This window comes from Pelecanus crispus, chromosome 3, assembly GCF_030463565.1.
Source record: "Pelecanus crispus isolate bPelCri1 chromosome 3, bPelCri1.pri, whole genome shotgun sequence".
Lineage (NCBI taxonomy): Eukaryota > Metazoa > Chordata > Aves > Pelecaniformes > Pelecanidae > Pelecanus > Pelecanus crispus.
The window spans coordinates 94,875,042-94,888,412 of record NC_134645.1 but is presented as its reverse complement, the minus strand read 5'-3'; positions in this window follow the sequence as shown (position 1 = coordinate 94,888,412).

Sequence of the window (13,371 nt, the reverse complement as noted above, 5' to 3'; positions counted from 1 at the left end):
ATGGGGCAATTGCCCAGGATTAGTGGATTACCCCACACCTTGGTTTTCCAGTACTCTTGAACAGGCTGTCCTCATAAAGAGACTGTGAGCAGGATAGTAAAAGGATGAGTAAACTGTTTTGCACAAAGATAGTACATGTTTTTTTAGAGGGATTTTAATTGAGCACTGCATTTAATTAGCTTTTCCCATGCTTTCAGCTTTGCCCTCTGGATTTACAGGGCTGAGGTCAGCGAGGACAGGTAACGTGGTAGGTGTAACCCGTGCCACTGCTTCCCAGCAGCTCTGCACGTCAGCTGAGCAGCGCTCCTGCCAGCCACCCCCATTGCTGCCTACTTTGCAGCTTGGAAGGCTCCTACCCGTTTGCTTTTGCAAAGAGTAGACCCCAGTGGCTGACATTTCCAGGGGCTTATTTTATTTTATTGGGTTGATGAAGGATCTCCAGCAGAGAAAGGTCATCAACGAGTGTGGTCCTCATGCCTGTGGTGTTAGAGATGGCCCTTCTGCTGTCCCTGCACATCATGCCAGGAACAGCAGACAAACACAACAGGAAAAAGGGTGAAAACCTGTTCATCTGCAATGAAAGTGTGTTACGTGTGGAAAATAAATCAGGCAGTGGACACCTGATGGTGTTTCAGTAGAGCTGGATGACACAGTGATTGACCTCATCACAAAGCTTTAAGATTGCGAAGGTCTTCCAGTTGTACCCCAGGACAAAACCCCCAAATCTTTATTGTTTCACTTTACAAACCCGCCAGTAGCTGCTACCCTTAGACCAAGGGAAACTTCATCAGTGGACGGCAAGAGAAAGTTTACTTTATTCCTCCTCCCTACTCTCCCAAACAAGGGGCTGGCAGGTACAGTTTCACCATGGACCCTGGTGAAGGAGGTGTATGGACGAGGCAGAAATGGCCTCACTTCACGGGACAGCACTCCCCTGGCACTGGGGCCACCTCTCCGGAGTGCTCCTGCATGAGGGCAGTGGCTTTGGGGGCCGTTTTGCACCACCTGAGACAGCCGGCGGGGAGGACAGTGCCCAGGGGGAGACTGACGGAGGCGGGTCTGGCGGGCTCAGCTCAGCGCCACGCAGGGACACCCTAGCGCTTAAGCCGGTTGCTAAAGGAAATAAATTTTAAAAGCAGATGGTTTAATTAGAGTGCCAGGCTCCCTCATTGTAATGCTGTGTCTCTAGATATTTTTACTGTTTTATTAACAAGTCTCTCGTATTTATTTCTTTCCCGTTACTTGACAGATGCTTTCATCAGGGTTATATAAAGTCCTATTTTCATCCCTGCTTTGCCTAGAAATAGATTAAAGAAAAGCTGAAATACAGATTAATAATGATATGCAGAGCAAAATATTTACCGCATACATTTTTAAAATAAAAAATTCAATTTTAATCCAGTTTTACAAGAGTTGAAACTTCGCAGCAGTATCTGTGTACCTGGGAGTGGTTTCTCCAGGGAAGCAGCTGTTTCGCTGAGGCTGACAGGAGCTCTGCACTGCCGGGGAAGAGCTGGAGAGAAATGCCTCTCAGGCACACAGAAATGGGAAAAACCCCTCAGAGAATTTCAGTGCTGCTGTTGTCAGAAAGCAAATTAGGCTGCTATTAGACAGGCTCCCATTAAAACGTGTTGCTCCTGCTAGATCTGTTTCCGAGCAGTCAGACCAAAATTACATAGGGTGACACAAGTTCACCAAAATTCGCTGGGTAAAGTTAGCCCTCCTTATTGCTGGGTTCAAAGAAGCACTCACAGAAGGCAGAATCTGGCTGGTAATGGTGTCCTTGCACACTTGGTTGGCTGGACAGTCAAAGTCATCAACAGATGTTACAGGTACATTTTGAAAGTAGCTATGTGCTTGCTTTCAACCCAAGTTACCTAAAGTACAAGTTCTTTTAAAGCAAACCATGGTCATAGCAGCCACCAGACATAGGTAGCACAATTTTCAATTGTTTGAATATTGGTTACAACCCTTCAACATTAACAGTATCAATCAAGATCACAGCAACTCTATAAATACCTTCTCAACACCCCTACCTCATCAGTTGGCTTCATCACTGAGTAAATATGTCATCATTCTGCTTACATTAATTACAGTCCAACAACAGAATGCATCTTTTGGCTTTATTGGTTTTTTTTATCCAGTTTAGAAAAGGTACAGAGGGATGCAATTTAGCCCCATATTAAGATATCTAAATGCATGTTCTTATGTGAGCAAGGTATCCAAGTTCCCTTTGCTGCCAATGGACATCTAGGGAAGGCTCAGTTCAGCTGCCTGAATACAGGCATTTGGGTATCTAAGCCTGAACCTAAATCCTGTCTTCTGTGGGAAAGGTAACTAATCTCCATATTTTATCCCATGCCCATCTCCAATGCACCAGCTGTCACAGATCCCAGATCTCCAGAGATGCATTTTCTTCCTGCTTGTTCTACTACAGTTGCCCAAAACTTTAATACAGGCAGTGTGAGGCAAGGCTTTGGGGATAGAGGGAAATGAGAAAATGTCTACTTGAGGTCATTTAGCATTTTACAGAAAAATCTTATTTCAGCATAAAATGAAAGGCCAATCAAAGCTAAATTTGCTCTTAAAAGAACTTTGAAAGTCTCAGCTGTGCTCAAGAAGATTTTCTCCAAACCTGTATGTTTACATTACATTGATCAAAATAAATGTAAGTTCAGAAAATATTCAACTTTACATTTATTTTAACTGGCACAACTATATCTCAAAGATGGTTCATAAATAGGCCCCATTTATTATTATCTTCCTCAAATAAACATCTGTAAAAAACAAAGATGGTCTAAGGAAGGCTATTTAGCAGCAAATCAACTCTTGCCAGATGCAAAAGTATCTCCTCATAGCACCTGGAATCACAGATCCTCACCATGCAGTGAACAACTCTGGATTTTACCTCCTGCTGTCTTAACACCAGAATGAGAAATGCGTCACCATGTGTGAAGCACAGGTCATGGCATCACCTGCGGGTAACAAAGGTCCTGTCTTCTGAGTGCTAATATGGAACCTAAAAAAATACATCATGAGCGTGCTTCCCTCTGCAAAGGGCTGGATTTATTTTTGACTGAAAATATATTTATTGCTAATAAAGCACTAACATGGTTGTACCTGGTTTCATGTATCAAAAAAGGAGCAGAATATCCTTGAACAGTTCTTGAGGGAAGGACCAGAGAGTCAGGCAACAGGACAATGTACACGTTCCCTAAGAACTTGCTTTTAATGAACAGTATTTAATGAACAGCAAGCAGTATATGTTACAGACTCTGTGTAGTTTAACTAAAAAGAAGCCATAACCCTCTGGAGTTTCCAAGTGCTTTGTATGAACAAAACAATTCGGCTGACATCTGGCTTTGCAGCAGATTTCCCATAGCATCCAGCTATTCCAGTTTATTCATAATTAAATGACATCAGAGACATCTGCTTTAAAAGTGGAAGCAAACCTTCCAGAGAGGTTACAGCTGCATGGTCTTTATTTTATTTTTCAAAGCGATGGGACCATCTTCTTTTCAAAATGACCTTTAATTAATCTTCTTCTAACTACCTCTATAAATACTACCGTTGTCCATGGCTTGTTAACACAGCAAATTACTGAACTAGAAACAATGCAGAATGACCTTCTTTTTGAGGAAATTATTGGGGATGCAGCAGCAGCAGGAGGAAGGAGCACAGTGCTTAGCAGAAATAACACTGGCACGAGCAATGATAAACTTTAAAAATGTTTTCTATGAAATGAAGATCAGGTAAGAAAATGATCAGCTCTTTATTGATACCAGATTGTAGGGGAAAAAAAAAAATCTTACATGGACAACACTCAAAAACCCTTCTACTCAACTGGCATTTCATCTAGTTTAGGTGTTGACAGGAAGGAAGATCAAGCAATGGAGCAAGTGACTCCTTTCCCACTAGCCAACTCCCTTCATAAAGTGTTTTATAAGTGATGATGCATAGAAATAAAGTCTTGTTCATTTGGGAAGTGAAATATCACTGCCTGTTTTTTCTCAGTCCACTTTTGTTTCAAAGAAAGCCCAGGTTTCTTCCGTATTTTCCACTACCCTCTTATCGGCTGTCCTGATCATAACACCCTATTTTCAGCTTCATGTAATTGCTTGTCTTGAATTTGCAGTCAGTGGCATTATCCCTCTGAGAAGGTAACTGGCTGGCTGCAGGGACAAGAGAGGTCACCCAAAGCTTGTGTTCCTACTAAAATTTCTACAATAACTGGTTTATCACCTCTGAGGAAAATATCTGCCAATAGAAAATACCTTTCTCAGGTACTTATAAAGCAAAATTGCATTGGCCCTGCCAGATGTCAAGTAACACGGCAAAACTTTTTGGTTTTTTACTCTTCTCTTTATCCAAACCCAGGTTTGGCCACTCCTCATGAAAGGTGTATCCTCCACAAAACATGTTTGCTCCCTGAAACAAAGCAGCAGTGCACACATCTGCTCAAGTGCAAACTTCGGAAGAGATCAACACCCTCTAGCAGTGACAGATCCAGGCAGACCTGAGCCCCAGAGATATTTTGTGTATCCTCCAGTCAACAGGAGGTTGTATCTGCCCCGTTGCCCTACCCCTGCTGCAGTGCCAGCTACTGATGCTGTGCTCAGCCTGGGTGTCCCTCCTACACCAGGAAAACATCATCGTAGGGCACTGAGTTGCAGAGGATCAGGATGGTGTTGAGATGGTGCCTCTGTGGGACACGGGACGGTGTCCCGAGAACATGTCCAGGCTAACAATTTGTGACTGAGCAGTTTTGCTCAGGAGAGCAAGATGCGCTGTGAGCACAAAAACAGAGTGAAAAAAAACATGTTATAGAATAAGCTTTGACATGTTTGCATATGGGAGAGGAGCTTACCTGGAGCTGAGTAGCGGAATCAAGACACAAGCAGGATGGCATGTCTCAGAAAGCATGTAAGGTAAGCAAACTGAAACCAGTATGAACCAAATAGTTCAAGGGGAGTTTGGAGGCCTTTTTTGGGGAATAGAGCCTTGCAAGGGTAGCTGTAGCTAGGAAACCGTATCATTAATGCCATTTAATGCTGAGATTCCATATGTAATGGTATCAGAAATATTGAATTTGGAAATGGCTGTAGCAAAATAAGGATAACACGGTGGGTTTTTTGGGTGGAGACTGGGTGGAGAAAGGGAGGTAAAGGTGGTGAAGAGGAGAGCAGAAATGGGCAAAAAAATGGAGAACAAGGCATGAAATCAGTCAGTGAACAACAGGAAGTGGGATGTTTGATGGCAGGAGCATGGACACCTACAGGCAGTGCTGAAGCTGATGGGCACATCCCAAGCCCACCGGGACGCTGGAGGAAACCCCTTGAATAGGTCGCCAGACTCTCCATTGGGTCTATGTCCAAAAGACTTGTGTGGGAGGCTAGAGCAAAGAGGGGTGGAACTGCACTGCAGTAACATGTGGCATGGGAGGGCACAGGGAGGGGTGGCAGAGCTGAGCACCCTTTGGAAACGACCAAGGTGTGATCTGCTAGACTGTTACAGCTTCCGATGACAGCTTTCAGTGTCATAAACAGACAGATAAAACTGCAGTCAGACACTGGAAAAATCATACTGCTATCACCCAGTCTAAGAAATAAATATAATAAAAAAATTAATATGACCTATTATAAAAAAAATTAAAATTTTGCATGAGTTTTTGAACATCCTTCTTGTTGCTGAAAAAGCATTTCTGCATTCAACAGGCATTTCTCAATACATGTGCAGTTAAGGTGAAATATCTGTTGACAGATACATAGTTAACTTGGATTTTCCTCTTGACAATGAATGCTGATGAAACATGTATGCATTTAGAAAGTGGCAGAGTAGCGTTCATCATTTATGAGCTGGCTGGTAAACTCATAATGTGGGACTGTTCCCTCTTAACCATCTGTTCTGCAGGTAATGGTTCAGCACTGAGCACTGTCCTACCAACAATGCAACATTCTCTGCAGTCTGGCACATCAACACAGGCCTGGGAGTGCAAAATACAGAAAGGCTCTCATGGGGTTAAGCAATTAGTTAAGCAATCAGAAACTCTCCAAGTGCACCTGTAATCTACTTACTCATTAAGCTGGTTGGGAAGGAAGCGGCTGAGATCCTGCTGACCTTGCCCAGGGGGTCATCTCAGTCCACACAAATTTTGGGAGGTCTCAAACTGTGCAAAGGTGGTGTGTTGGCCCCACTCAAAATTACTGCTACTGCATCAGTCAGAGACGTGTTGCTATGTTGCCTGCATGCGTGTTTAGAAGAAATCTGCATGTGGTGATGATGATAATCAGCTGTTAATTTGGAGAGGTTGGCAAAATGGTTGGAATGGATCGTCTTAAAGGTCTTTTCCAACCTCAATGATTCTATGATTCTATGATTCTATGAAAATAGACAAAAGGCAAATAGCCATTGCAGGAAGAAAAGGTGCGTTTTCCAGCAGTACTAATAACATTGAATTCAAGCGAAGAGCAGGGACAACTTTTCCTCACTGAATGCCTTGAAGTACAAAGACTCCTATGCATTATATTACGTTTAGATTTTTAAAATATATATGAGTGTGATCCAATTTGAGGGGGCTGGCTGGCTTGAGGGGGGCAGGATAGAGTTATACCTCTACCTTTGCACGGGGTTTGTGTGCAAGGTTTTGGTGGTGGGAGGGCTACAGGGGTGGCTTCTGTGAGAAGCTGCTAGAAGCTTCCCCTATGTCCAGGCTCCTGTCAGGACCTGTGGACCTGTGGAGAGAGGAGCCCACGCTGGAGCAGGTTTGCTGGCAGGACTTGTGACCTTGCAGGGGACCCATGCTGGAGCAGTTGATGAAGAACTGCAGCCTCTGGGAAGGACTCACGGTGGAGAAGTTTGTGGAGGACTGTCTCCTGTGGGAGAGACCCCATGCTCGAGCAGGGGAAGAGTGAGGAGGAAGGAGCAGCAGAGACAAGGTGTGATGAACTGACCACAACCCCCATTCCCCGTCCCCCTGCACCGCTTGAGGGGAGGAGGTAGAGAAGTCGGGAGTGAAGTTAAGCCTGAGAAGAAGGGAGGGGTGGGGGGAAGGTGTTTTAAGATTTAGTTTTTATTTCTCATTATCCTACTCTGATTTGATTGGTAATAAATTAAATTAATTTCCTTGAGTTGGGTCTGTTTTGCCCGCGACAATAATTGCTGAGTGATCTCTCCCTGTCCTTATCTCGACCCATGAGCCTTTCGTTATATTTTCTCTCCCCTGTCCAGCTGAGGAGGGTAGTGATAGAGCAGCTTTGATGGGCACCTGGTGTCCAGCCAGGGTGAACCCTCCACAATCTTGAAATTGCAGTGTGATATGATACCATTGCATACTTGTTCAAGTTATCACTGAAAATCTGCCGTTATACAACTTTTTCCTTACTTTAAATAGTTATTTATAACTCAGATGTGGATGCTATAGTGACCATCTACCTGATGTAATATTAGGTCTTTTATACTCCCTTTTCCCTTCCAGGAGTAAGCCGATCCCAGGGATTCCCAAAGTTTGGTTTTACTGGGAAAGATCAAGGTGAAGAATGCACTGAGTACATTGGCTTTTTCCATCACCTTCCCAGGGATGGAGGTGAGGCTGATGTGTCTGTAGGTCCCTGGATCCTCCTTCTTAGAATCATAGAATCATCTAGGTTGGAAAAGACCTTTAAGATCATCTAGTCCAACCATTAACCTACACTACCAAGCCCACTCTAGACTAATCAAGGGTAGACCAGACTAAACCATATCCCGAAGTGCCACATCTACCCGTTTTTTAAACGCCTCCAGGGATGGTGACTCCACCACCTCTCTGGGCAGCCTGTTCCAATGCCTGACCACCCTTTCCGTAAAGAAATTTTTCCTAATTTCCAGCCTAAACCTCCCCTGGCGCAGCTTGAGCCCATTTCCTCTTGTCCTATCGCTAGCTACTTGGGAGAAGAGACCAACACCCACCTCACTACAACCTCCTTTCAGGTAGTTGTAGAGAGCGATAAGGTCTCCCCTCAGCCTCCTCTTTTCCAGGCTAAACAACCCCAGTTCCCTCAGCCGCTCCTCATAAGACTTGTTCTCCAGACCCTTCACCAGCTTCGTTGCCCGCCTCTGAACACGCTCCAGCACCTCAATGTCTTTCTTGTACTGAGGGGCCCAAAACTGGACACAGTATTCCAGGTGCGGCCTCACCAGCGCCGAGTACAGGGGGACAATCACCTCCCTGCTCCTGCTGGCCACAGCATTCCTGATACAAGCCAGGATGCTGTTGGCCTTCTTGGCCACCTGGGCACACTGCTGGCTCATGTTCAGCCGGCTATCTACTAACACCCCCAGGTCCTTTTCGGCCAGGCAGCTTTCCAGCCACTCCTCCCCAAGCCTGTAGCGTTGCATGGGGTTGTTGTGACCAAAGTGCAGGACCCGGCACTTGGCCTTGTTGAACCTCATACAGTTGGCCACGGCCCATCGATCCAGTCTGTCCAGGTCCCTCTGCAGGGCCATCCTACCCTCGAGCAGATCGACACTCCCACCCAATTTGGTGTCGTCTGCAAACTTACTGAGGGTGCACTCGATCCCCTCATCCAGATCATTGATAAAGATATTGAACAGGACTGGCCCTAAAACAGAGCCCTGGGGAACACCGGTCGTGACCGGCCGCCAACTGGACTTAACACCATTTATCACTACTCTCTGGGCTCGGCCACCCAACCAGTTCTTGCCCTTGTTGAAGACAGTACCAACATTTGTTTTCTTCCACTCCTCAGGAACCTCTCCCAATTGCCATCACCTTCCAAAGATGATCAAGACTGGCCTTGCAATCACGTTGGCCAGTGCCCTCAGCACTCATGGGTGCAATCACATCAGGTCCCATGGACTTGTGTGCATCCAGTTTCTTTAAATGCTCCTAACCTGATCCTCCTCCACAGAGGGTAAGTCTTCCTTGCTCCAGACTTTCCCACCGGCCTCAGGGGCCTGTGATTCCTGAAGGCTGGTTTTGCCAGTAAAGACCAAGGAAAGAAGGCATTGACCCCAGCTTTTTCCATGTCCTCTGTCAGCAGTTCTTCCCCATTCATCAGCAGGCTCACATTTACCCTGGCCTTCCTTTTGCTGCTGATACTCTCTAAGAAGCCATTTGCTTTATGTCCCTCACCACATTCAGCTCTGGAAGGGTTTAACTGGCCGCCTCTCTTTCCATCTGTGCTGTATTCCCACAGGGACCATCTGCATTTAACCTTAACAGAATCTACTTTTTTTTTTTTTCAGGAATTCTGCATGAATTTCTATAATAATTTTATATCATTAATCTACTCCACATTGCATTTATTTTAAATTGGCACCAAAATATGGGCAGATATTTGTATGTGAGTATTTGAGATGACTCCTCACTCCTTTAGAAGCTCTTGCCGAAGCAACAAGCTGTTGCAATGTTAAAGGTTCAATGTTCATGTTATCATCGTTTATGCTTAATATATATTTTCTTTTTCTAGGATGAAAGGAAGGGAATAGAGGATAGTTGGAATTTCTTCCTGCACGTGTTTTCATTTTTTCTGAAGTTGAGCAAAATGGATTAGAGTTTCTCTGAAGAAATATTTCCCAATTTGGACTCTTCTTTTTCCAGGCTTTGAAGTGTTTTTGTCCCTGTAAAAAAAGTAAAGAAACAATTAAACATTCTTACATTTATATTTGTTACAATTTTCTGTGGGGACACAGGTTACTACAGACGTATGAACTTCACACCTGTGGGACATCAGTGGAACAAAACCCTCAGACATGCCTGTTGCCCTGTCTTGCCCTGACCATGTGTGGATGACCTCCACATCGCTGTGGCTCTTGAAGGGCAGTCTGGAGTTTATTGCCATCTCATAGCATTTGCTACAAGATAAATTTCTTTTTGCTGTGATGCTAGCTTGAGATATTCCCACCCCAAATGTCTTTGCCTGAGGCCACTTGTTCCCCTTCTTGGTTTCTCCATCCCCAGGCACTGCAGTTTGTTGCCACTTCAGCGGAGCTGCTGTTCCTCATCTCCCTGATGCTGTTTGCAGGTGGACCTCAGTGCACAATGGCAGAATGGGGGACAGAAAATGAATGGGAGAAAGGGAATAGCGGCACAGACTTCTGGCTTAAGGAGGACTGGCTTAATCCAGCTTTGCATGAAGCCAGTCTATTATGCAACTATGATTTTGGAGGTCAGCTACTTCTTCAGAGGGTGATGAAGTAGCCACAAAGTCTATGACGTTTTGAAGGATTGTTGTTAAGTCTTCACCCTACCAAGTCTCTCGGTTTATCTCAAGGAAAAAAATTGTGAAATTAAGTCATACTCTATTTCTCATCTTGCACAGAAATGAGAAACCAGCATGCGTGGGAAGTGGAGAATGAGGACAGATTTCCATATGTTGGGCTCCAGGAATGCTTGAATTTGTTTTTAAGCTGGATTTGGTAAAGGTTTGGGCAAGATTTATTCACTGTTTTACTGGAATTACAACTCCTTTCCTAATTTAAAAACATTGCTATGTCCTACCCCATTCACCTTCGGAAAGAGACTGAATTGTTTGTACTGGTAGCAAACTTCAACCCTTCCCTCTCTGCCGACTTGCCCAGTCATCACTACAGAGCACAGCTTCTTATAGGTCCCCCTGAGGAAAACCTATACATGCATCCATTGGGGAGGTTCAGTATGGCTCAGCAGGCAGGAACAGCCATCTGCTATGCCTTCCGATGCTTAAACAGACCTCTGGACATTCTGAAATGGTGTCCCCACCACCATCCCTGCTCCCTCACAGCCTGCTGCCCTCCAGCCTCTTCTCAAGGGTAGTTACTCCTTCCTTTCTGGTGCTTTAGTATTATATGTGATGGACCAGGCTGTGCTAGTATGGACTCCTTGCAATCCCCCAAAGGTCCCCATGAAGAACCAACACAGATTTCCCCTAAAAAACATGGCATGGGATGGGACTCAGTGATTTTTACCAGCTATATACTGAGTTAGTTTAAAATGGCAAGATTCACGCTTGGACAGAAGCATATGGATTAATTCTCTGTATTAATTTATTGTTAACTGTGTCTAGAGGCTTTCACTGATATTCTAGTTTCTAAGTCCTGACGTGATAAATACTACTTTGCTTGAAGACAGTTAACAGTTTTGACTTGTTTAGTGATGTTTGTCCTAAATATCCACTGGGAAGAAAGCATTATACATCCATGAGTCTAGTTCATCTGAATTCTGATAATAGCTTCATTTCAATAATTTATTATTTCTAATTTAGAAATTAATGACCAAAGGTACACATTGCTCTCTATTTTTTATATACTTTCTCAAATAATGTTTGTGTTTTCATTTGTCTCCTAGCCTTCGTCAGACTATTTATCAGATTTGAATTTCCAGCTTAATTTTACTAATCTTGGTATTCCCATGCTTCACTTTCCTGGCATCAAGAAGAAATTCAACAGTAAAAAAAAATCAGATAGTTGCTCTGTTTCTTATTTAGTAAAACTCATTTCAGAATGTGATAGCTAAAATTTGGTGAGACTACTTTTCTCCAGTGGCAGAAGAAGCAGCCCTTGGGTTTCCATTAGCATTCAAACCAGTTATTAAAACAGAGCAAAACTGCAGTGGCACAATGCAATGTACCGGCAATGCCCAAAACAGTTTCTGCAACACAGAAAAGTTGGGAAAGTCTTCGCAGCTTGGATGCATGTCTAAAGAAAATGTTCATTAATGTACAGATTTACAGTTTCCAATCTAACAGAAGGGGCTTTCTGCTCACCTGCGTGGTGACATTGCTTTCGCCAGCGTGACCACAAGAATATTTGTTAGATGAGAGGTGTGCATGGAGTCGTTATACATCATGGGACACTTGTATCTCTCCTCCATATAACATTGTCTTGTTTCTAAACAGATTTTTAATTTATGGCTTATAAGATAAAAGGGACTTAAAGCCAAAGCACGGCGTTTCAAGCACTTCCTCTATAATTACTGTAGCAGGTTGCATTTGATAATGCATTTGATAATTCCAGTGACCCCCACTAAGTCTCTGATATAGAGGATTTATTCAGGGTCTCTCTCCCTTCAGTGGGGGTGTTGCTGCTCTCTTGCTTTTAACCAGCCAGTTTTCACAAATTTTAAAAAACCTAACAACACTTCTGTTTTCCCTCTCAAAGTAGTTTGAATTATTGATCAATGAGTTCAAAGTCATAGGGGAGAAGAAGGTTACCTGGGAGAAGCAGCTCAGGCAGCCAGACCATCTCCTTCTCTCCTGGGCAGTGACTGAAACAGCCTTATGGGAAAAAGGGTTAAAAACAGGGGTTCTGGTAAGCCCCAAAAGTGAACGCCAGCTTCTGATTGCATTTCAAAATGGACAATACTGCATGAAAGTAAGTCTCACTAACACCTTTTTTTTCAAAACATAGTGAGTTTCTGTACAAAACAGGTACAATCAGATTTTTTTTTTCTAAAAAAGAGGTGTTCAAGTTATAAATTAAACAAATGTTGCTTTAGGGTAGGATTGATTTTCCATATCAAGATAATAATTCACTGCTAATTGCACAGCGTGGATGACTAATTACTTCAAACCAGATACAGAACAACCGATTTGGACATGTTTAGAAAATGCTGAAATTTATAGAGCCTTGGCTGATTTATTCAATTCACTAGGAAAATGGCTGGATGGGAGCGAGAACTGCGAGCTCAGTCCCCCAGCATCAGCTCGGGAAAGGCGCTTCATGCTCCACCCAGCGTGCATCAGGGCAGCTAATTCTTAAACAAATTAGCTTTCAATATTATTCACAGTTTATATTTGACCCTCTTACCTTCAGAAAGCACAGAGGTTAAATGACTGATTTAAACTCCCGGTGGAGGCAGGGTACAGCCCTGTCCCCAGCAGTACCGGGCAGGCTGCTGCTGATAATTGTTCCTGTGAGTCTTCTGCAATGAAAATCTGACAAATTTTGGCTTGGTCCCATCTCTCACACCTGACTACCAAGTAATCCTAAATGACCAGGTACCAGCTCCTAGATGGCTAAAATTAATTAAATTTTGTACCTTTTTGTTTCTGGTGACATATTAAGATTTTATTGTAGCTGGGGAAGATTATGAATATACAGCTATAGAAATATGCTCTCAGGAACCCTTCTAATCCACCCTCCAGCTCCAGAGCAGCTAAGCTATACCTAAGCCATTCCCAACAGAGGGCTTCACTATCCTCACGGCTGGAAAGCTCCTCCTAGCATTTCAGCTATGTCTTCCCAGATCCCTCCAGCTCGTGCTCTTCGTCCTTCTCACAGTAGACATGAGAATGGGTAATTCCCTTTCTCTTTGTGAGAGTCTTTATGAAATTTTTCTTTGTATCCTCCTGCACTCGTCTTCATCTTTGGGTAACCCTCTCAGACCTGTGGTCT